General features: G+C 43.4%; 1 pseudogene; it reads right to left on the bottom strand.

Annotated features, from left to right (window-relative positions):
* Positions 1-23,950: 23,950 nt before the first annotated feature.
* Positions 23,951-24,068, bottom strand: LOC126337133 (5S ribosomal RNA; annotated as a pseudogene).
* Between the last annotated feature and the right edge of the window lie 979 nt (positions 24,069-25,047).

Raw genomic sequence — 25,047 nt, 5'->3', positions numbered from 1 at the left:
ATGGCCATAGAAACAAACTTGTTTTCCTCTGCAAATTTCAGAAGTAGGTCACGAAGAGATTTTAGATTTTCTGCTTGAGAAATATTGTAGCGAAAAGGCTGGAAATAAATTTTTTTTAGCTACTAACTGGCAACTTATATACTCGTTTCAACTATTTATTCCTCATTTCAAAACAAGGCATTAAATTCAATCACATTTGTAACTTGTAATGTGGAAGAACTGTAATTTATTGTTTGATCATTTTATACCTCTTTTCACTGTAGGAAATGCCAAAGCTTGTAATTATTAGCATATTTTGTTCCTATACAAATTATAAATTGCAACTATTAGCATTTATAGGTACTGTTCTCAAGTATATCCATGACTCGTTCCATATCCACGCAGTTCCCTTGCATGCTGGCTCAACGTAACACAAATAAATAAATAAAAATAGAAGTGATTTTCCCTGAAACTGCGAAATACTTTAAGGAAGTTCTAAGTCGTTATTTGAAGGTTAATTTACTTTCAATGCGTCATTTGTATTTGATCATGAAATACAATAGGTAGAATAGCATCCTAGGACTCAACAAATTTGGGAAACCACTAGAGGGGCGCTTGTATTTTTCTGTTTCGTATTTTTTTCCATAATCAGTGTGCTTCTTTTCTATTTTTAGGAGTTTGTTGAGGAGCGACACATACCGCATCACTTGTTTTGTTCAGATATCAGGCTCCTCAGCCGTTGAGCTTTTGAGTTACTTTAGCATGAATGTCCGTCCACCGTTTTCATACACACTTTTCATAAATTTTTGGGTTATTCTCCTCAGTTTTCCTACTTCGAAGCTTATGGTATCTTCATGATTGCAGAAATATGTTCGGAGACTTTTTACCTAATACACTAAGGTCAACACATCCCGAATTTTTGTTCAAATAATCTTTAGAAATGGCATTACGCACGACTTTTTTCTTTGTGTGTAATCTGCTATAAACATAAGCATGCTTCCTTTGTACGGAGTCAACAGACATAAATCGCATTACAGCATAATCTCAACGCACTACGCAGACACATATGAACCCGATCTGCCCATAGTCTTCTAAAAGCGCAAAGATTCCCACTGAAGGCGGTTAGCAATGCGCTTTACGCACGGTCTCCATTTCCAGAAAATTGTGCGTGCGCAAATGCGCAGGCGTAGTTGCGATATTGGAAATTTAAGAGCATGCGGAAAGTCTAACACAAAAAGGGCATCGTGTGAACGCATCTTTAGTTTGGTCCGAGAGCTGCGCTTACGCCGCCTCGCCTACGTGGCTTATGCCGGGTGTTTCACAATATTTTGACGATTTCAGATTTGAATAACACGAAGACTAATCTCAAAACAATGTTGTACATTTTGCACAAGGTACAACATTTATTTAAGTTTGCTTATGAAATACTACATCGTACAAATGACGGCCATTCACGGCTACACGATACCTGACGCGTTTCACCCAGTTTTCCAGTTTTTGACCACATTTTCAGTAACTGCTGGAGGACTAATGGAAATTTCGTCATGAGTTCGACCTTTAAAAGTTGCAAGCTTTGGGTACATGTTCGTAACAAACGACGAGGGCTTGCCTCTATAAAGTGCTAGCACACGTTCGATGTTCTCGGGAGTTTTCCGAGGGCCGGTTGACTTTCGATTCAATACTGTTCCACGATCAGGAATTGGAACCTTGAAATACATACGAAAGGCAAGCTGCACGCACACGGCAGAGTCGCCGACGCGAAAATAGCACTCCACCGTGAACTCACTGTGTTGCTTCGACCACTACAACATGGTTACCGACCAGCATATGTGATGAAACGTGACACTCCGCCCTACTAACAGACGCCACCACCGCTGCTGTATCTTTTAGCGAGCGTTATTCAAATCTGAACTCATCAAAACATCGTGAAATCGAGTCATCAGTATAATTTCCGCTGGCGCCGTACACACTGCTGTCTACGGCATGATGAGTCATTCAAGCTCTGTTCTACCTATCTGTTCTAGTTAAGAGATATTAATGTCGTGTTTTTAGTATGAATATGAACTCTGTGGTTGAGGGCTTCATATTAAGCATGTATTTCATCTGAGACAGAATCATGGATTGTCAGAATCTCTGTCATTTCCAGTTGTGACCTACTAAAGTTTAGAACATGATCACTTCCACACATACATCTACACATCTGAATGTTATACAAATAACATTACTTTAATGTGTGTTACGGCATTTGTTTAGCATTTATAACAAGAGAAGGTGGTCGTACAGTGTCTTGCGCTAGGCGTTTGATATATGGCGTATTTTGATGGCTCACTGTGCTTGTAAAGCGTATGAAATCGAATTTTCGTTGCGATTCTGCTTGTTTTACCATAAACATGCAATTCAATGAGCTGTACACAAAATTCAAATGCATCCATTTCTAATTTGTGCTTGTAAAGTGTAAGACGCCTCACGATATGTGGTAAGTAGTTTTATTTATTTTCCAAGATATCAACTCTGACATTTTCCTTGGAAATGTCACATCTCTCTCTGTTACTGCCTTTGGTCGTGTATTTATAAACAATCCATGTCGTTGTGCAGTTTAGTGATATTTGATACCTTATTCTTTCTTTCCTCAGTAAGAAAATTATGTCGTGTGTGTGTGTTTGTGGTGGTATAGTTGGTTGTGGGTTTTATGTTCTTGGGCCATAGTTAACAGAAATGTATCTGCACTGGTTGAATAGTCATTTTACGTACTTAGATACCGCTGCAATATGAACTGCGTTCTTTTTCGCGTTGCGATATATTTTTACAAACTTGTGAGCAATAATGTAGGAAAAATACAGTGTATAAAGCTTTTAGAGAGTATTTTAGAATAGGCAGCAAGGGCATGTACCTTGTCAGAAGACACAGTCTGGTCCTAGAGGAAGGGCTGGGGAAACTGCTGAACATCATTTGTCAGTAAGTGCCTCCTAGAAAAATTCTTTTCCAAAACAGTAACAAGATGCAACCTTCTATGTTTTCTTTTTTATCTAAAAAGGGAAAAAATCAAATACTAAACACATCAAATATTAATGAATTGCAACTGACCAGCTCGAAGTCAGATCGGGCCACAAGCCCACTGGTGGCACAAGAGGCCCCAGACATAGAACTAGGACCCCAACCCCCGCTGATAACAAGGCAAGTGAGAGTAAGATGACTGCAGATGAACTAAAACTCTTGGTCCAGCTCTGGAAGATTTCACAAGGCATTAAAATCAAAATCATACAAAAACACGGTTTGAACTTTATCTTAAAATCGGGCCCCCAACGTTAAAAAAAAAGGGGGCGGGAGCTCTGAACAGATAAGTCAAGGAACTTGTGGACGTGCCAGCGGCCCTTTTAAATAATCACCAAGGAAATGCAAAATACTGGAACAGAGCACAGCTGAAGTTGAACAAAGCGGGAGGCAAATGCCAAGCTGCTTCAGACTGCAGGCGACCAAAGCAAGTTTTTGGCGACCATTACAAACGACAGTCACCCTTAAACAGAAGGAGGCATGACGTGGTTTTGTCCTCGACGGGAAAATCGCGATGAAGGTGTACTAGGGCACCTGGGGCACGCTCTGTAAGCTTCACAGAACAGCACCGAGTTCTGCAGGAGGGATCCGAAACCACACTAATTAGCGCAGGTAGGGCAGGCATAGCCTCGCCGAGCACGTCACGTCAACAGCACCACTGCACTCTACGGTTAACGCTGGCTCACACCAGAAAACACTTGCGCCAACAATACTAGCCAATTGCTCCCCAGGTGGCACGTACGCTCAGCCAGATACCACTACTAACACCCACCAGGTTCGACCATTTCTCTCTTGTTCCCTTCACACCTTCATTTACGCCACAGAGAGAGACCAAAGAGCCATAAACCTGCAAAGAAAGTGCTCAACTCGTCGGGTGCGAGCTATCGGTCTTTTGATTGCAATCTGCTGATATCTGCATAGCTTCCATCAAGCCTGTGTCATTTCTGACAATAGCAGTAACTTTCAGTCAATATCATGTTATATATTTTTTAGTGAATAACATGATGCATTATCACTGTACCTCCCAAAATGGTGTTTGAGAACAATTTAAATGCGGAAATATTTATTTTGGAGGTGTGTTGTGATTAACATAATAGTACTACTAATTAGTTACATTTAATCACTGTATTTTCCTGCTTAGTGTAGTATTTTAGGTAAAACCTTTTTAAATGCGAACATTTTTAGGTTAGGCTTTACCGTGACTGTTACTGACATTAAATGAAACAACAAGTTCACTGTTACCAGTCACCGTTTTATTTATTTCCACGACGCGTTTCGAAGGTTTAAACCTCCATCATCGGGTGGATTTACATTAGTATGTATTACATTTGTGTGTGTGTTGTGTTACGATTTTTGGAGGAACTTGTGACACTGCCTAGTGGAGAAAACAAGACACTATTTCAGAATATGGTTTAGGATTACTTTTGACAATGTTTACCATTAGATATCAGTTTAATTTTTTTGTCAAAAGTAATCCTAAACCATATTCTGAAATAGTGTCTTGTTTTCTCCACTAGGCAGTGTCACAAGTTCCTCCAAAAATCGTAACGCAACACACACACAAATGTAATACTTACTAATGTAACTCCACCCGATGTTGGAGGTTTAAACCTTCGAAACGCGTCCTGGAAATAAATAAAACGGTGACTGGTAACAGTGAACCTGTTGTTTCATTTAATAACACCTTTTTGATGTTATAAGCCCGGGCAAGTTAGTTTTATGACATCCAATTATCAGGCCTAATTTCTAAATTGTCGCAGTTATTAGGCGCAATCTAGCGTTGGGTACTAATTTGATGGTCATATGTATAGGTGTAAATTAACTCATATTCTCTTTTACACTGCAGATGTATTTCTAAAGTATATTGACAGCACATTAATTGATTTCAGTCTTACGGAATTTTTTCACGTACAAAACTCAACTATATCTGCATAGTTGATGTAAACATCGTACTTTCGTGCTGCCTACGTAGTTTGCAGACATTTTTAGAGTCACAACACTGCAGTGCCTGTCTTGTTAAGAAGAGCGTTGTAATATTCCTTCAGAAGTGCATGCATGTCTGAAGGAACATGGTAGTGTTCTTAACAAACTGTCACTGTAATATCGTATTTATCCACCGACACTAGGCAGCGATTTTCAACTTAAGCGTTCTCCCCTGTGAGGGAATTACCTAATACATGTATGAGTACAGGCTGTGACGCAGGAACGACAGCATGTGGAAGTTTGGCTCTGCTTTGAGTCATGCAAAGAGAGCGAAAGCAGTTAAGGTGAGCGCTCGAGTAAAGCGAGAAATCAGGGTTTTAATGCTGGTCAAGAAGATATTTTCATTGTCATCATCTCCTTATACAGCTCATGGTTGCTCGTATTCGCAACTGTGAGGATATTTCATGTACTTTTAGAATTTTTCAACATCTTAGATGTGGGAAATAGCTAATTTACCACCCTGTTCATTTTTTAACTATGCAGCGATCTATTGGTGGCAATAACAAGCTTTGGTATAAAGTTCGAACTCTGGTGCATTTCTATAGTGCAGCCATCTGCTGGTGACAGGTACACTCGTTTTCTACAGTGCAGCCATGTTCTGGTGGCATGCGCAATGGGATGTGAAAGGGGCTTTTATTTCGTTTATGCAGGCTTTGTGGGAAAATATTTAAGGTAAAACTTAGTTTCAAGAAATAGAAATTCTTAATTTATTATTTATATTTCAAAAGCAAATGTTGGATTTCAGTTTTTTGTATGTATACAGAAATTAGCTATCTACCCGATCCAATAGTCCATGGAGAATGTTTTACAGCGTCAAATAAAATTTATTAATTTTTGTAAGTCAGTAACACAAACAAGGTTGACATAATTATCGGCAAGTCAGATACTTTATCGTACTTGGCCCCCAAACATGGGTGCATGGGGGCGTGTGGAGTGATGATCTCCCCCTCCCCTCTCTCTATGGCCGGATGTGATGGTACTGGTTTCATGATTACGGGAATGACCTTGGAGACAAGAAAGTTCCGATGCAGACGTGACATGATACCTGGTTCCTCTCCTTGGTGTTGGCACGTGGCCGGATGTCATGATTCCTGGAATGATCATGGACATAAAGTGCTGATGATGCCGTCATCGAAATATGACATGTGCAGTTGTCTCAGCTGTAATATGACACCACAGACAAGAGAGAGCTGACGCTGATGTCATACACTCCCGGAAATTGAAATAAGAACACCGTGAATTCATTGTCCAAGGAAGGGGAAACTTTATTGACACATTCCTGGGGTCAGATACATCACATGATCACACTGACAGAACCACAGGCACATAGACACAGGCAACAGAGCAAGCACAATGTCGGCACTAGTACAGTGTATATCCACCTTTCGCAGCAATGCAGGCTGCTATTCTCCCATGGAGACGATCGTAGAGATGCTGGATGTAGTCCTGTGGAACGGCTTGCCATGCCATTTCCACCTGACGCCTCAGTTGGACCAGCGTTCGTGCTGGACGTGCAGACCGCGTGAGACGACGCTTCATCCAGTCCCAAACATGCTCAATGGGGGACAGATCCGGAGATCCTGCTGGCCAGGGTAGTTGACTTACACCTTCTAGAGCACGTTGGGTGGCACGGGATACATGCGGACGTGCATTGTCCTGTTGGAGCAGCAAGTTCCCTTGCCGGTCTAGGAATGGTAGAACGATGGGTTCGATGACGGTTTTGATGTACCGTGCACTATTCAGTGTCCCCTCGACGATCACCAGAGGTGTACGGCCAGTGCAGGAGATCGCTCCCCACACCATGATGCCGGGTGTTGGCCCTGTGTGCCTCGGTCGTATGCAGTCCTGATTGTGGCGCTCACCTGCACGGCGCCAAACACGCATACGACCATCATTGGCACCAAGGCAGAGGCGACTCTCATCGCTGAAGACGACACGTCTCCATTCGTCCCTCCATTCACGCCTGTCGCGACACCACTGGAGGCGGGCTGCACGATGTTTCGGCGTGAGCGGAAGACGGCCTAGCGGTCTGCGGGACCGTAGCCCAGCTTCATGGAGACGGTTGCGAATGGTCCTCGCCGATAGCCCAGGAGAACAGTGTCCCTAATTTGCTGGGAAGTGGAGGTGCGGTCCCCTACGGCACTGCTTAGGATCCTACGGTCTTGGCGTACATCCGTGCGTCGCTGCGGTCCGGTCCCAAGTCGACGGGCACGTGCACCTTCCGCCGACCACTGGCGACAACATAGATGTACTGTGGAGACCTCACGCCCCACGTGTTGAGCAATTCGGCGGTACGTTCACCCGGCCTCCCGCATGCCCACTATACGCCCTCGCTCAGAGTCCGTCAACTGCACATACGTTTCACGTCCACGCTGTCGCGACATGCTACTAGTGTCAAAGACTGCGATGGAGCTCCGTATGCCACGGCAAACTGGCTGACACTGACGGCGGCGGTGCACAAATGCTGCGCAGCTAGCGCCATTCGACGGCCAACACCGCGGTTCCTGGTATATCCGCTATGCCGTGAGTGTGATCATTGCTTGTACAGCCCTCTCGCAGTGTCCGGAGCAAGTATGGTGGGTCTGACACAACGGTGTCAATGTGTTGTTTTTTCCATTTCCAGGAGTGTAGAATTCCCGGCCAGAATTCCCACTGCCACCCTATTAGCGACAAACACCGTGTAACGTTAATTTGACTGTGTGACAGTATATGGGGAGGAGATGTGGTTAAACGGTTCAATAATAATTATCAATACCCTAGACTGAGGAACCAACAATTAATTCTGTTGGCCGTGCCTGTACAGGTAAATAAACACTGTCCGTAATTTTGAAACGTAGTGGACCAGGTACCGTGTTAGCTGTGGCTCTAACGGACTGCCGAGGCTCACAGAATTTGGCAGCGGATCCATGAATTATTGGCACCGTAAATATTCCCAGCTCTAGTTTTAAATTATTCACCCAGTAGATCCATACGATGTATCCCATAATCCACTTCACTGTGTACGGCGCGGGTTCACAGTGAACTAGTACCATCTTTGAGCCTCCCTAGATTTGGTAAGTTAGAAGGATTAATATTCTTATGACTTTTTATATGTCCTAATATTTCTGATTTCGACACTATTACCCCTAACTATCTTATAATGTGGAAAATGTAAATGTTTCTCGATTCATAATCCCAACTCTGGCAATATTTAAGAGAAAGATCGGCGAACTGTTACACATGTTATCTTAGTAAAGCCCAAGCCGCTGCTAATCAAGGCTAAAATCTGAAGTAAGCAGATTGCAATCAAAAAGACGTCTAGTTATTTCTGGCTAGTGAGCAATTTCTCCCTTTTTCCTTGCCTATAGCCAGCTTTCACTGCTAATTACAACCATCTAAGCACGCGAAAGAAAGTGTTTGGAGTAATATGAGACGTAAACGACATGCAGGAACATGAAATGTTGCAATATAAACTGCTTATTTATAATTAGGGGAAATGAGCTACTAAATTAACGGTATACACATACAGCCAAAAGAATTTAGATAAAAGAGGGTGTTAAAATAGATACAATAACTGCACTTCAACAACATTGATTCAAGAAAATAAACTACAGATTCAAATATAAATTCTTTTATACTTGTACGCCATGCATGCAGTGTAAAAATTCCCTTAATTGCTAAATTTGGGCTACTTCTACGACGAAGTTTAAGTTTAGAAACACAAAAGATGTGTGCTATGATAGTGAGGTACAAGTGTGAATAAAATGTTGAACAAGATTGATATGAAAATGGAACAAGCCTGGAGTTGAGTCATTTGCAATATGAAGATGATGATGATGGTGACCATACTGACCATTTCCCCTCGAAACTGTGTTGGCTTCGCCGTCTGATTTATTAGCCGTTTTAGAGAATGACGCGCGGGCTGTCGAATGAGTTTCACTTTTTATCCGCCGAAGCAATATGGCGAAGGTCATTTAACTTTTAATTTTGGACCTCTTTTGGATCTCTTTTTCCACGTGCCTGTTTTTAGCTGTCTCCTATTCTGTCCATTGGGACTCACGTATAATCGTTTAACTCCTCTCTGTGTTCCTGTTCTAAAGCTTTGACTTGGGCGCTTATGATCCCAGTCGTTTTTCGCGCCGTAAAGCAAAACAAAACAAAACAAACAGTACAACTGAAGGTGAATCACTTTTGAGTACAGGATAGAATTGATAGAAAGCTTATTTATTCATTTTACCAGTCAACTGAGACTCATACGTGCCATATTAGTACGGCCATACCCAACATTTGAAATTGGAAACATCCCATAGATCAAGATCGTTATGCATCGTAATCTAGAACCGTCATTTTATATGGTATCAGTAACTCTGCCCACCCCCTACAAGAATCGAACTCCCGTGTATAAAGCAGGTAATTTTTCACCCATTTAAATATTTATGAAGTCATTTTTCTTGAGATAACTGTAGTACATTCAGGAGTATACATGGTGTCCGATTTATCTTGACCACCCTAAATAACTGTTTATTCAGACGCAAATTACAAAATGTTTCAAGCAAATGTTCTTTAGCCGTCAGGGGGACATCAATCAGCATGATTGCCTTCGTTGTAGCTTTGCTTTTTACAAAGATATGAACAGCAGTATGACTTTTTTAAATGGCACCCTGTATTTTTTATTCGGTAATTCATTTCCTCTCCTAAAGACCTATTCAAAATGTATCACATTGTACCATTTGCGTGAAACATTTTGTAATTTGCATCTGGACAAACAGTTATTTAAGGTGGTCAAGATAAATGGGACACCCTGTATATCTGCAAAACGTATAGCGGATTTAGTTAGTAGTTAAGAAGTAATAAATTAAAACTCCATTCCTGATACTGAAGTTTTACTGCATAAACAGCGAAAATGTGGAAGCAATAACCTTTTCTCCTTTCATTATTTCGTAGGTTTTGTCAGCGACTAAAAGTTATGAAAAGGTTTGAAATTATGTGTAATGTTTGTTGTGAATGGTTAAGTCCTTTCATTCTCAAATAGTGAATATACTGGATATAGCAATGTTATTCTAAATGATGGACCAATTTTCAAAACTTCGTATTTATTCAAGTACAGTTCCCAAGTGAACAAGCTTTATACCGATGAAAACAGAAAGTTTCAAGGTTTTTTTCATAATGTTTGATAGCAATTTAAAACTTTCTTGAAACCGTCAGACATCATTCTCTGACACACGCGGTCGGCCTGTGCTTTTTCCTTTGCACACTCTCCCAGTCTGTTTAAATTGCTGAAACCAAAGACTAACGCGTTTCCGAGTCGGTGGTTGAATACCGAATTTGGTACGAAATGCCCGCTGCAGTGCAATTTCCGACTCACTTTTCGCGAATTCAAGAACGCCGAAAACCTTGTGCTCCACAGTCGCCATCTCACTCACAATTGACAGTGAAACCGAATGACAGCCCTATTACCCCGCGAACTGTACCGGCCACTTCTGAAACCATCACCGCCCGCTAAAAGCTTTCAAACTTCCTCTTTTCACTGGTATAAAGCTCCTTCATTTTGGACTTGTACTTGAATACATACGAATTTTTAAAAATGGGTCCGTCATTTAGAATAACCTTGCAATTTGCGCCCCTACAGTTGTTCTTGAAATAAGCTATTCAGATGGAGAGAGAAACGCCGCGGGGAACTTAAATTTATAATGATTCTGGTCAAGTTTAGCTGCTTTCTGGAGTCGCGGCGGCTGCTCGCCGCTTTTCCCGCGAAACACTACCCCCTCTCTGTCTGATTAGCTCGTACCTCCCACAATTGCAATGAGAAGTCACCCAAAACGCCAATGAAATATGGGACAGGTATTAGATATGGACCAGATGATAGTCCACGTACGATAAATTCATTATTACTACAAATAGTAAATAATATAAACAAATTGCCCTATCTGTTAATAAAAACTGCGTCCAAATACCTACAGTGCTTCCGGAAATTAACCAAAAGATACAAAGGCATAATGGAGGACTACAGTTTATAGTAAGTACAGAAAGGTTACGACCACGAATTTATTTAGTCCACATAACACAAATTTCAGTAATTCGATTAAAATCAGTTCTCTGGAGTAGGTATTAGGAATTCTTGTAAGGTAACATCTATAACAGTGTTTAATGTAAACTCTTTCATTATATGATCTGTCAGTCTGTTGTGGAATACTAATGGTAAATAAAGTAAAACTTGTTTCACTTTCATTTCATCCTGAGTGATAATTACAGTTTTGAAGGAGTGACAAAATACCGATTTTGTGAAGTACATATTTCGTCGTTTTAATCATGCAACTAGGAATCAATTTTGATGGAACATAATCACACTAAAAAAAACTTAAAAAAAAGGAACTGTTATTGGTAAGTCTGAATAACTAAAGCAGGTGAACATTCAACCAACCATTTCAATTGGTGGATGGATTTCTTTCATTTGTCTTTATGTCTGTCTGGCACTGAATTAATTGTAGCATTAACAGATGAAATCTGCAATGCCACAGATTAATTCTCTGGCTGATGGACTTCATCATGGTGGAAGCAATCTTATTATTTAACTACTAACCCTCTTGGCTTCACATGGGTAGAACTAACAAGGAACTCCTTGAGTACGAGATCGCAAACGGCATTCGACGCCCCACATATTATAGCATGCAATCACAATATTGGCTGTTAATGGCAACAGGGGGCGGAACTGGAGTGGAGATATCAATGGTGAGCAGAATACGATGTTACGGAGCATAGGTGAGCTGCTTAGTCGACAAGTAACTCACACAGCTATAGTGCTAGTGGTGTTGATACAAAGCAGAGCAATGGCAACGACAAACAAAGCACAACATTGCATTATATCTACAACAGTTCCCAAACTCGACGTTTCGTCAGAAAAGAATCCGAGAAATTTCGTAGAGAGAGAATGAAGTGTCAAATGAAATATCAGCGTTTCTGCAAGGAGAGTCAGTGGAATATGCGGTGTCGTGGTGTCGTATACGCTGGACTGTGCTGACAATGTAAGGTACACGAGGATACAATGATGACAACACGTGCTTAACAAGTCCACCTGATACTGAAACACATGTCGAGCCATGTAGTGCATTATACTTGTCGCACAGGGAGCCACAATTATGAACAGATTTCGGAAGCAGTTGATGGTTGCATAACTTCAAACAGTGCTACAGAATTGGAAGACGTAACATAACGAAATTTTGAACAAAGTATCAAGGCGACAGTGCACAGCAAACAGCGGAATCGGCCTGAAACTTGTAGATAACATAAACAAACTTATCCTGTCGTTCAGGATCAAACGGGATTTGAAGAGGAAATGACTATGAAAGGAACCCAGAAAATTAGAGGTACCAAGAGATATGCAAGAAGATCATCTAACATCAATGCCTTAACGCATTCGTATACAATTATGTCGACTGATAATCTGGATAGTAAATTTCCTGTGAAGTTATTTATTGTGCTGCGAAAAATTGGATGTGCTCTGCCTCCTACTCTTCATTGTAAATTTGTGGTAAGGTCTTATGGGACCAAACTGCATAGGTCATCGGTCCCTAAGCTTACACAGTACTTAATCTAACTTACACTAACATACGCTATGGACAACACATACACGCACCCATGCCAGAGTGTGGTGCGTCTAGAACCGCGCGATCGCTACTGTCGCAGGTTTGAATGCTGCCGAGGGGGGGGGGGGGGGGGGGGGCATGGATTTGTGTGATGTCCTTAGTTTAGTTAGGTTTAAGTAGTAGGGGACTGATGACCTCAGATGTTGAGTCCCATAGCGCTCAGAGCGATTTGAACCATTTGAACCAAGGAGTGGAACCTCCGACGTTGAGAGCAGCGTTGACCGTGCAAGACGCCCGAGACCCTGCGGCTACCCCGCGCGGCTACTCCTCATTCTCGTGCGCGTGAGCATGCAAGTACAGTAGCGAATATTTACGTCACAGCAAGCAAGACTGGGAAAATAGGCGTAAGAGAACTACAACTCTGGTGTGAGCACTGCTTTTGGCCAATAGCCGGTCAAAATAAATTGCTCTAGTTTGTCTCAAGGTCTGCGTACAAAACTCATACTCCTTTATAGAAAAGTAATTCCCCTGCAAAGTGTGTGACATTGCTATTCGTACCACCTGGAACTATTGGACAAATTCGACCTCTGGATGTTTGTTTCTTCAATGCCTATGAAACACATCTGCAACTACACCTTGAAAGATAGCCAGTTTCAAGAAAAGCTCCACGATAGATTATTTCGCATTCTGTAGCATGCCATCACATTCCATCAGTTCTCATCACCCCGTTACACCAACATGATTCTGTATGCATTGTTGAAGAGTGGATATGTAGCTGAACGTTCTGCACTGTGGTGCGCCGTTTTTGGTTTGGTGTTCATGATGCAAGTTAATGGCTTGTTCTCAACATGTCTTGACTGCCGACTACGTCAATTTTGTGAAATTTAATACAAGCATCAAAAAGAATTTTGCATCACCCGGGACCAGAATTCCTGAAGATAGATGTTGTCTGTGCATATTGTATCACACACAGTCCACAGTTCAGAGATGTCTCTTAACCCGGCCAAAGATGTAAATAACCATGCATGAGCAGCTCCTATTAGACAGAGGGGGGTCCGACAATCTATCAGTTCCAGTCATTCCACCAGGAAACGAGGTACACGGCTTGTGTTGTCTGTAGTTCAACCTCGATCGCGTCCGCATTGTTACTTTGTGCCAGGAAGGGCTCTCAACAAGGGAAGTTGGTTGGTTGTTTTGGGGAAGGAGACCAGACAGCGAGGTCATCGGTCCCATCGGATTAGGGGAGGACGGAGAAGGAAGTCGGCCGTGCCCTTTGAAAGGAACCATCCCCGCATTTGCCTGGAGCGATTTAGGGAAATCACGGAAAACCTAAATCAGGATGGCCGAACGCGGGATTGAACCATCGTCGTCCCGAATGCGAGTCCAGTGTCTAACCACTGCGCCACCTCGCTCGGTAACAAGGGAAGTGCCCAGGCGTCTCGGAGTGAACCAAAACGATGTTGTTCGGACATGGAGAAGATAAAGAGCTACAGGAACTGTCGATGACATGCCTCGCTCAGGCCGCCAAAGTGGTACTACTGCAGTGGATGACCGCTACCTATGGATTAGGGCTCGCAGGAACCCTGACAGCAACGCCACTATGTTGAATAATGCTTTTCGTGCAGCCACAGGACGTCTTGTTACGACTCAAACTGTGCGCAATAGGCTGCACGATGCGCAACTTCACTCCCATGGTTAGGTCCATCTTTGCAACCACGACACCATGCAGCGAGGTACCGAGGGGCCCAACAACATACCCAATGGACCGCTCAGGATTGGCATCACGTTCTCTTCACCGATGAGTGTCGCATATGCCTTCAACCACACAATCGCTGGAGACGTGTGTGGAGGCAACCCGGCCAGGTTGAACGCCTTAGACACATTGTTCAGCGAGTGCAGCAAGGTGGAGGCCGACGTACGCTGCTGGTAGTCATGGAAGGCGCCGTAACGGCTGTACGATACGTGAATGCCACCTTAGGACCGATAGTGCAACCATATCGGCAGCATATTGGCGAGGCATTCGTCTTCATGGACGACAATTCGCGCACTAGCCGTGCACATCTTCTGAATGTCTTCCTTTAGGATAACGACATCCCTCGACTAGAGTGGCCAGCATGTCCTCCAGACAGGAACCCTATCGATCATGCCTGGGATAGACTGAAAAGGGCTGTTTATGTACTAAGTGATCCACCAACCACTCTGAAGGATCTACGGGGAATCGCCGTTGAGGAGTGAGAGAATCTGGACCAACAGTGGCTTGATGAACTTGTGGATAGTATGCCACGACGAATACAGGCATGCATAAATGCAAGAGGACGTGCTACTCGATATTAGAGGTGAAATGTGGTGCTACAGAAGAATACTGAAGATAAGGTGGCTAGATAACGTAACTAATGAGGAGGTATTGAATAGGATTGGGGAGAACAGAAGTTTGTGGCACAACTTGACTAGAAGAAGGGATCGGTTGGTAGGACATGTTTTGAGGCATCAAGGGATCACAAATTTAGCATTGGAGGGCAGCGTAGAGGGTAAAAATCGTAGAGGGAGACCAAGAGATGAATACACTAAGCAGATTCAGAAGGATGTAGGTTGCAGTAGGTACTGGGAGATGAAGAAGCTTGCACAGGATAGAGTACCATGGAGAGCTGCATCAAACCAGTCTCAGGACTGAAGACAACAGCAACAACATGTGTACAGCAATCTGGACCACCAAATCTGAAGGTCCCGTTGTATGATGGTACAACATGCACTGTGGGGTTTTCAAGAGAAATAAAAAGGGTGGAAATAATGTTTATGTTGATCTCTATCTCAATTTTCTGTGTAGGTGACGTAATTTTTTTACATGTGTACATCCTACAGAAAGTCGATCTCTGCCCTCCTGAAGCACATGGTGAGTAATTATCTTAATTTCTAATATATCTTCTGCACTGCAGGTCATTTAGGATGTCGGGGTAGTTGACACCAGTCTCCCGGTTGTGGCAGGTCACAGCAATGTAATACAATGATGGAAAAAAATTGCAAGACCAACGAAGAATTGTGCGACGTAAATGGAAGTTGAAAGGCGTGTTTCTACAGCTGAATGGTGATATCCATTCAAACCTCTCGCCAGTCGCAAAAGAGCGGGGCTAGTAACGCCACTAAGAAAATGCAAATCAGGTTTGCTTTAAATATACGTTGTAACCGTTGTGACCGTTAGTTAGCATTGAGACTGGACCTGGTGAGTTGATGTTAGTAAAGAATGCATTTAAGGCGACAAGGACGCCGTTACCAGCATCTCACTGAGTTTGAGCCCAGTCATGTAATAGGGCTACGAGTATCTGGATGTTCCTTCTACGATACTGCAGAAAGACTTGGCAGTAATATAGCCACCGTACATAATTGCAGGAATGAAGCCACTGCACATAACTGCTGGCAGCGATAGTCAAATGGTTCAAATGGCTCTAAGCACTATGGGACTTAACATCTGAGGTCATCAGTCCGATAGACTTAGAACTACTTAAACCTAACTAACCTAAGGACAACACACACATCCATGCCCGAGGCAGGATTCGAACCTGCGACCGTAGCAGCAGCGCGGTTCCGAACTGCAGCGCCTAGAACCGCTCAGCCACAATGGTCGGCCAGCGATAGTCACGAGATTGTACTGTCACAAGACGGTCAGGCTCCTGGAAGCTACGTGATAATACCGAGAGGGAAGACCATAGTGTTCCGTGAATGCCTCTGGCGCATCATATTGCATCTGCAGGAGCAATTTGAGCAACAGTTGGCATCACAATGAGGCAACGAACCGTTACAAATTGGTTACTTCAAGGACAGTTCCGAGACAGAACACTGTAGCGGGCATTCTACTGACCTCAAACCACAGCTATTGCGACTTTTATGATGTCAAGCGAGAGCTCATTGGAGGGCAGGGTGGAGGTCTCTTGGGTTTTCTCATGAGAGACCGTTCTGCTTTGGTGCCAGTGATGGTCGTACGTCGATTAGGCACAGACAGTTGAGAGCCTGTAACTAACCCGTCTATGTGCTAGACGCACTGGACATACACCTGGAGTTATGGTCTGGGGTGCGATTTCGTACGTCAGTGGGAGCACTCACGTGGTTATCCAACGCACTCTGGTTGTAAATTTGTACTTCTCTCTGATTCTTCGACCTGTTGTGATGCCATTCGTGGATAGCGTTCGAAGGGGTATTTTCCAACAGGATAACGCTCGCATACTCACCGCTGTTGTAACCCAACATGCTCTACACGTTTCCTTGCGTTGCTCGATTACCAGATCTGTCTCCAGTCGAGCACATATGGAACACCATCGGACGACGACTCCAGCATCATTCACACAATCAGCATTAACCCTCCCTCTACTGACCGAACAAGTGCATCAGGCGTGGAACTCCATTCCAAACACTGATATCCGGCACCTGAACAACAAAATGCATGTACGTTTACATTAATGTACCAGCAGTTCACACTTGCAGTGGCTTGTCTCGCGCTTACATTAAACTGTGATCTCGCAGTGTTAAACACTTAAATATGTCACCTACACCAACATATTTCCAAAGTTTCATTGCTCTACATTAATTGCCTTTTGATGTTGCAACTTTCTTCCCATCAGTGTGTGTATGGATGATACCAAGCAGTTCTGCCATTCAATGCTAGATGGTAGTGGCATCGTTCTCACAGCGGCAGGGAACTCTAATTCTTGATTAATCACAGTTTAGGCGATGTGCATGGAAAATTTATATATTGTATGCAAGAATCTTCATTGTGAGCTACTATCTATTAGTGATAAACATATCAAAATCCCTAACGTAGTTCCTGAGATGACATTGACCGTGCAGTAAGAAACGACTGTGGAGGACTTTATTTAAAATATGTGTAGCAATAGTTAGTAGATAGATGATTATTCCGCTCCACTGTATTCCACAACTATAAAACTTTGATCTGACCATCTTTTCCTATGCCAGAGTTGCATGGATATTTGTCCCTCCTATTTCCTATAAGCCCATCCAGATTCCTGAATGTCAAGCACTCCACCTCGCTTTCCGCATCCGTTTACCATTCTCTATTTGGATCCTCTCCAGTCTTTTCAAATTCCCATTCATCTTCAACCACGACGAACATCTCCGCATATCCTGCACTCTCCACAGACTAGATTCCAAAACTTTTATTGTTTCTCCTCCGATCACCAATCCCAGTATGCTGTCACGCCTTTACAAACACATGCCACCATCATTACACTTACAAACACCTCATAACCTATCTGAACACAACTTCAACCGACTTCGTCTCCCAAACACTGATACCCACCCCAGTATCTTTACATTTTAATAGGACTTGTTTTCGTCTCTGTCATATTTTAAAAGATCACGGGGCGAGGGGTATGAGATTATAGTACAAAAAGAAAAGCTACAAGAAGAAGAAGAAGATCCAAGATAGATTTGTCACAGGGAAGCTTGGGTATCGCAAACTGTGTGCAAGATGGGTACCGACAAATGCGTCCACACACTGCTGCCTCTAGCAAGGATCAGATTCAGTATTTGGAACTTACACGTTACAGTACCGACCGCACACACTGCGAATATCGCATCTTCTTGTTCTTGGAATAATGTCTTTGAGGACAACGGTTTGAAGATCATAAGAAACTTCCCTATTGTCAACTGAATCAATTCCCAGCAGGAGAAATTTTATGCAGAGCAGCTGAAGAAGCTAAAAGTGTGGAAATGAGAACGGCCACTGGACGAGGACGCGAATTGGGGTTTCAGACAACCAAAGTCAATAATAATAGCTTATCGTAGATCGATTTGTTTAAATAGTAGCCGGCCGCTGTGGCCGAGCGGTTCTAGGCGCTTCAGTCTGGAACTGCGCTGCTGCTACGGTCGCAGGTTCGAATCCTGCCTCGGACACGGATGTGTGTGATGACCTTAGGTTAGTTAGGTTTAAGTAGTTCTAAGTCAAGGGGACTGATGACCTCAAATGTTAAGTCCCACAGTGCTCAGAGCCGTTTGAACCATTTCTTAAAATGGTACTTTCCCTTCCACTTATATATTTTAGAGAGCTCTTTCAGAGAAGAAATGTTGAAATAGCGATTCCTGGAGGTTTATAGACCTCAAATAGATTTCAGATAATGACAGGTATATGCCAAGAAAAATATTGAACGACTAACACTCTACACTGCTGGTGTTAAAAGATATCAGAGTCTCACTTTCGCTTTTACGGTTAGTGAAGTATCCCAATACTTCTTCTTAAAGATGAGGAATAGCTCGGTGATAACCTGCCCCATGCAATATGCACGCCAAAATTACAGTAAGTTAAAGAGTTGCCGATAACAGATTTCTGCGAACGGGATATATGTAGCATAGTTTTCGCAGCGTTCGAAAACTTTGATTCCAGTTTTCGGCTTTATCAATTTTAAAAATCAAACCAGTGCCCCAATGCTTAGCATCTTTTATCTGTGGCAAAATCATTTATAAAATGCTGTACGCGAAAGAAAATGGCACACTTCCAAGAGCATTCACCAGTGTGTAACTAGTAATTAATAAATTCTTTGTATAAAACAGATTGCTTTACCAAAAAAAGACACATGTGTGGGAAACACATAGAATTAAACGAATACATGTACAGAGAAAGAAATGACAAGAGGTTACAACCAATACATGGGCGTTTGATTACAACTCTTTTGAAAACGTATTGCGTCAAACACCGAGAATTTATGGCACACAAGACATTTGAAAGCTACTGGCTCCTCTGTATACGTTGGGTATACTACGCATCAAAGGTAACTACAACTATCTGTCAAAATATGTGATGTTCAATGTTCTAGTCGTGTCTGTTTTTCACTTACTGCAGGAAACAGGTTTTTAAAACACTGTCTTGAATGCAACGCACGACAGGCGTACAGTAACGAGTAATCGATACAAAAACCACTGATGGCTCTGAATGTACAGCTAAATGACTACCGGAAACGAGCAAACAACATGTTATGGCCTCTGGTTTTCTCCTTAAGGGATCTATCTCAATAGCTATCGGAATAACTACATGGAACGATCAAATGATGCACTGACATCTACAACTGTCACCAGAATAGTCGTTGACAGCAACTGCTGTGTGAATACGAGAAAATATGTTTGAGTGGAGACTTGTCTTTATTCACATCCGGTGTGAGATGGCGCACTGGTTAGCAGACTGTACTCGCATTTGGCTGGACGACGGTTCAGATAACCATCCAACCAACCAATTTGCTGGTACGGTTCCTTTGAGAAAGGCACAGTCTGTTCCCCTCATATTTCCGCAATCCGTGCACGTTCTCGGTCTCTAAAGAACGCGCTGTCGACAGGACATTAAACCGTAATCTGCCTCCCTTTCTTTTTTTCGCATCTGTTTATTCACAAATTGCATTTCCCATTAAGAACTGTGTTTTTATGGTCAAACACACACACACACACACACACATATATATATATATATATATATATATATATATATATATATATATATATATGGTGAGTCACCAAACATTACCGCTGGATATATTTCGTACACCACATCAAATACTGAGGAATCGATTCCACAGACCGAACGTGAGGTGAGGGGCTAGTGTAATTGGTTAATACAAACCATACAAAAATGCACGGAAGTATGTTTTTTAACACAAACCTACGTTTTTTTAAAAGTGGAACCCCGTTAGTTTTGTTAGCACATCTGAACATATAAACAAATACGTAATCAGTGCCGTTTGTTGCATTGTAAAATGTTAAGTACATCCGGAGATATTGTAACCTAAAGTTGACGCTAGAGTACCACTCCTCCGCTGTTCGATCGTGTGTATCGGAGAGCACCGAATTACGTAGGGAACCAAAGGGAACGGTGATGGACCTTACCTACAGAAAGACTGGAACAGCTCATTACATCCACATGCTAACACCGTTTTATCGGTCTTTTTCACGGACGCACATGTACATTACCATGAGGGGTAAGGTACACGTACACACGTGGTTTCCGTTTTAAATTACGGCGTGGAATAGAGTGTGTCCCGACATGTCAGGTCAGTAGATCTTCAGTGTGGTGGCCATCATCTGCTGCACACAACTGCAATCTTTGGCGTAATGAATGTCGTACACGCCGCAGTACATCTGGTGTAATGTCGCCGCAGGCTGCCACAATACGTTGTTTCATATCCTCTGGGGTTGTAGGCACATCACGGTACACATTCTCCTTTAACGTACCCCACAAAAAGAAGTCCAGAGGTGTAAGATCAGGAGAACGAGCTGGTCAATTTATGCGTCCTCCACGTCCTATGAAACACCCGTCGAACATCCTATCAAGGGTCAGCCTAGTGTTAATTGCGGAATGTGCAGGTGTACCATCATGCTGATACCACATACGTCGACGCGTTTCCAGTGGGACATTTTCGAGCAACGTTGGCATATCATTCTGTAGAAGCGCGATATATGTTGCAGCTTTTTGGGCCCCTGAAATGAAGTGAGGACCAATGAGGTGGTCGCCAATGATTCCGCACCATACATTTACCGTCCACGGTCGCTGTCGCTCTACCTGTCTGAGCCAGCGAGGATTGTCCACGGACCAGTAATGCATGTTCCGTAGATTCACTGCCCCGTGGTTTGTGAAACCCGCTTCATCGGTAAACAGGTAGAAGTGCAACGCATTCTCTGTTAATGCCCATTGACGGAATTGCACTCGATGATTAAAGTCATCACCATCTAATTGCTGATGTAGCGACACGTGAAACGGGCGAAAGCGGTGACGATGCAGTATGCACATGACACTACTCTCAGTCCACCGGCTCTCGCAATGTCCCGTGTACCCATGTGTGGGTTCATGGCAACAGCAGCTAACACACCAACTGCACCCGCTTCTCCTGTGACGGGCCTGTTACTGACCCGTTTGCGTGCTACGATCATACCTGTTGCATACAGTTGGCGGTAGATGTTTTGGAATGTGCGGCACGTTGGATGCTCTCTGTCCGGGTACCGTTCTGTATACACCCTGCAGGCTTCAGCTGCATTTTGTCGACACTCGCCATAGATGAGTATCATCTCCGCCTTTTCAGAGTTCGAATACACCATAGTCACAGTTCCTACAACTCTACACTACCACAGACGTCTGGTAACACGGTGTACTACAGTTGGCCTGCTTGCGGAGACGAATGCAGAATAACAATAGCAGCAAGCGCTATATGCGGACACCGCGACAGCTAGACCAAACCACAACAGTGCATTACAGCCACACTTGTAAACAAGGTCGTCATGGTAAAAATGTCCCTGCAGATGCTGCTCGCCGACCGTGGCCCGTGTTTGTTACAACACGCAACTGAACGTCGGAGGTTCAAGCGTCAACTTTAGGTTACAATATCTCCGGATGTAATTAACATTTTACAATGCAACAAACGGCACTGATTACGTATTTGTTTATATGTTCAGATGTGCTAACAAAACTAACGGGGTTCCATTTAAAAAACACGTAGGTTTGTGTTAAGAAACATACTTCCGTGCATTTTTGTATGGTTTGTATTAAACAATTACACTAGCCCCTCTCCTCACGTTCAGTCTGTGGAATCAGATCGTCAGTATTTGATGTGGTTTACGAAATATATCCAGCGGTAACGTTAGGTTACTCACCCTATATATAAAAGTCCGTAATCTGGCAAATTAGGAGATGTTATAAAATATTTTAGGAACCAAATACACTACTGGCAATTAAAATTGCTACATCACGAAGATGACATGCTACAGACGCGAAATTTAACCGACAGGAAGGAGCTGCTGTCATATGCAAATGGTTAGCTTTTCAGAGCATTCACACGACGCTGGCGGTTGTCGTGACACCTACAACGTGCTGACATAAGGAAAATTTCCAACCGATTTCTCATGCACAAACAGCCATCGACCGGCGTTGCGAGGTGAAACGTTGTTGTGATGCCTCGTGTAAGGAGGAGAAATGCGTACCATCACGTTTCCGACTTTGATAAATGTCGGATTGTAGCCTAACGCGATTGCGATTTATCGTATCGCGACATTGCTCCTCGCGTTCAACGAGATCCAATCACTGTTAGCAGAATATGGAATCAGTGGGTTCAAGAGGGTAATACGGAACGTCGTGCTGGATCCCAACGGCCTCGTATCAGTAGCAGTCGAGATGACAGGCATATTATCCGCATGTCTGTAACGGATCGTGCAGTCACGTCTCGATCCCTGAGTCAACAGATGGGTACGTTTGCAAGACAACAACCATCTGCACGCATAGTTCCACGACGTTTGCAGCAGCATGGACTATCAGCTCGGAGACCATAGCTGCGGTTACACTTGACGCTGCATCACAGAAAGGAGCACGTGCAATGGTGTACTCAACGACGAACCTGGGTGCACGAATGGCAAAACGTCATTTTTTCGGGTGAATCTAGGTTCTGTTTACAGCATCATGATGGTCGCATTTGTGTTTGGCGACATCGCGGTAAACGCACATTGGAAGCTTGTATTCGTCATCGCCATACTGGCGTATCACCCGGCATGATGGTACGGAGTGCCATTGGTTACACGTCTCGGTCACCTCTTGTTCGCATTGACGGCACTTTGAACAGTGGACGTTACATTTCAAATGTGTTACGACCCGTGGCTCTGCCCTTCATTCGATCCCTGCTAAACCCTACTTTTCAGCAGGATAATGCACGACCGGATGTTGCAGGTCCCGTACGGGCCTTTCTGGATACAGTAAATGTTCGACTGCTGCCCTGGCCAGCACATTCTACAGATCTCTCTCCAATTGAAAACGTCTGGTCAATGGTGGGCCAGCAACTGGCTCGTCACAATACTCCAGCCACTGCTCTTGATGAACTGTGGTATCGTGTTGAAGCTGCATGGGCAGCTGTACATGTACACGCCATCCAAGGCCGTTATTACGGCCAGAGGTGGTTGTTCTGGGTACTGATTTCTCAGGATGTATGCACCCAAACTGCGTGAAACCGCAATCACATGTCAGTTCTAGTATAATATACTTGTCCAATGAATACCCGTTTATCATCTGCAGTTCTTCTAGGTGTAGCAATTTTAATGGCCATTAGTGTATTTACTGAGTATCATTATGGTATGATAATATTTAGTATATTAAAGACGCCCTTAGTCAGCTCGACTATATAGTTATCTGTCTCTCTTTTATCTCCTCCCGGACACATCGTGAAGGCGCAACGGTACCCACCGGCTGCCGTCTCATCCGCAGACGACTGGCACCACTGGATGCGGATATGGAGGGGCATGTGGTCAGCACAGCGCTCTTCAGGCCGTATGTCAGTTTACGAGACCGGAGACGCTACTTGTCAATCAAGTAGCTCCTCAGTTTGCCTCACAAGGGCTGAGAGCACCCCGCTTGCCAACAGCGCTCGGCAGACCGGGTGGTCACCCATCCAAGTGCTAGCCCAGCCCAACAGCGCTTAACTTCGGTGATCTGACGGGAACCGGTGTTACCACTGCGGCAAGGTCGTTGAGACACTACATTGTTAAGCCAATATAAATGTGACTATCTGAGTATTGGATGAATTGGATAAAACATTCATCTTTCAGTGGAGTGACACATTTTGGGTTTCTGCATTCCGCAATGATTTAATTGGTCAGACACTAGTCAACTGGTTTCTACGAACAGAGTGTAAAACATACTGACGCCGATGAGACTGGAAAGCATGATGGACCTGTCACAACAGTTCAGCTTGGTGACATCACAATAATGCATAAAATAGCGTCGTGGAAACCAACGTTGTCCATCCTTTACACCTGACCTGGTGGCAAGGAAAAATAAGCATTAATGGCTTTCTCTTGCTATATGTACTTGGAGGTACTGCCCAACCTAAAAACATACTACTACTAATAGCTATAATTATTAGTCTGCGCCGGCCGCTGTGGCCAAGCGGTTCTGGGCACTTCAGTCTGGAACCGCGCTCCTGCTACGGTCGCAGGTTGGAATCCTGCCTCGGGCATGGCTGTGTGTGATGTCCTTAGGTTTAAGTAGTTCTAAGTCTAGGGGACTGATGACCTCAGCAGTTAAGTCCCATAGTGCTTAGAGCCATTATTTATTAGTCTGCAAATGAAGTAAACACTGATGTAATGTTATTCATTGCACCGTGCTCAGTCGCAAATAAAAATATCTGCAGTTATACATGTAACACCATGTATCATTAAAGAACCTAGGGTCATCACAACAATTGACGGAAAGTCATCGAGTAACACGGAAGTGATTTCTGGCGTTCCCCAAGGTAGTGTTACAGGCCATTTACTGTTCCTTATCTATATAAACGACGTGAGAGACTATCTGAGTAGCCGTCTTCGATTGTTTGCAGATGACGCTGTCGTTTATCGACTAATAAAGTCATCAGAAGGTCAAAACAAACTGCAAAACGATTCAGAAAAGATATCTGAATGGTGCGAAAAGTGGCAGTTGACCCTAAACAACGAAAAGTGTGAGGTCATCCAC

The sequence above is a fragment of the Schistocerca gregaria genome, chromosome 2 (genome assembly GCF_023897955.1).
Source record: "Schistocerca gregaria isolate iqSchGreg1 chromosome 2, iqSchGreg1.2, whole genome shotgun sequence".
NCBI classification, from domain to species: Eukaryota; Metazoa; Arthropoda; class Insecta; order Orthoptera; family Acrididae; genus Schistocerca; species Schistocerca gregaria.
This window is presented reverse-complemented; position numbering and strand designations above follow the sequence as displayed.